Below are 907 nucleotides of genomic sequence, written 5' to 3'. Positions count from 1 at the left end.
AGTGGAAGACGCGGAGACCCCGTCCCTGCCATTCCCCTGTCAGCTGACACCACGGCGCCTCCTGAGGCAGGCAGGCAACAAAGGGAGAGAGCAGGTGGGTGGCTGCCGTTACCCGCTGGTCACTTGGTCTGTGGAGATGACCCCACTCAGCACTGAATTCCCCCAATGCTCCACAACTCACCACACATCCCCCAGAGGCCCTACAGGAGCCTGGAGCTCAGCAAAATCCGTGCCTCAAGCATCCCCAGACCCACAGCCAGGCCCTCCTCCTCCGCTCAGCACCTGTCCTCACCAGCCCCCACGGCCCCCATGCCCTGACTCCTGAGGCCCAGCCCGCCGTGCAGGCTCTGTGTCCCTCTTCGAGGTGCCTTTCTCGCCACCATGGCGCTTGTCCACACGCCCTTCCTTCATCTGGGTTCTTCCCAGCATCTCCCCCGTGCCCGCCTGTCCAGGACAACAGGAGCTCACCCCACCCAGGGCCTCCCTGGGTCAGCTCTGGAGCGGTCCCTTCAAGACTCAGGAGACACTGCTGCTTCTTGGTAACAGACGAAACCGAGACACGGGAGGTGGGCTCGGACAGCGCAGGCCCGACGCCCACCTGCCCCAAGCCTGGGCACTCCTGCCCTCCAGAAACCCCCATGGCCCAGGTGCCGCAAGCAAAAGGCGCGGGTCTGTGCTCCTTGATGGGGCTGCGACGGGGGTTGGGTTTCTCCAAAAATAAATCAATAAATAAAATTTGTAAAAATAATTTCCTTAAGACACTGGCTCCAAAGCAAGAGAAGGGGTCCCGTTTCTAAATCCCCACCAACAGACGTGGCAGGGAAGTGGCTCCAGCCCCTGTGTGGCCCTTCAGCAATCATTCAGCCCAACGTGGAGGACGATCCTCGCTGTCCACCCTGGTGTTTCC

Source organism: Bison bison, unplaced genomic scaffold (genome assembly GCF_000754665.1).
Source record: "Bison bison bison isolate TAMUID 2011002044 unplaced genomic scaffold, Bison_UMD1.0 scf7180017847004, whole genome shotgun sequence".
Taxonomy (NCBI): Eukaryota; Metazoa; Chordata; class Mammalia; order Artiodactyla; family Bovidae; genus Bison; species Bison bison.
This window is presented reverse-complemented; position numbering follows the sequence as displayed.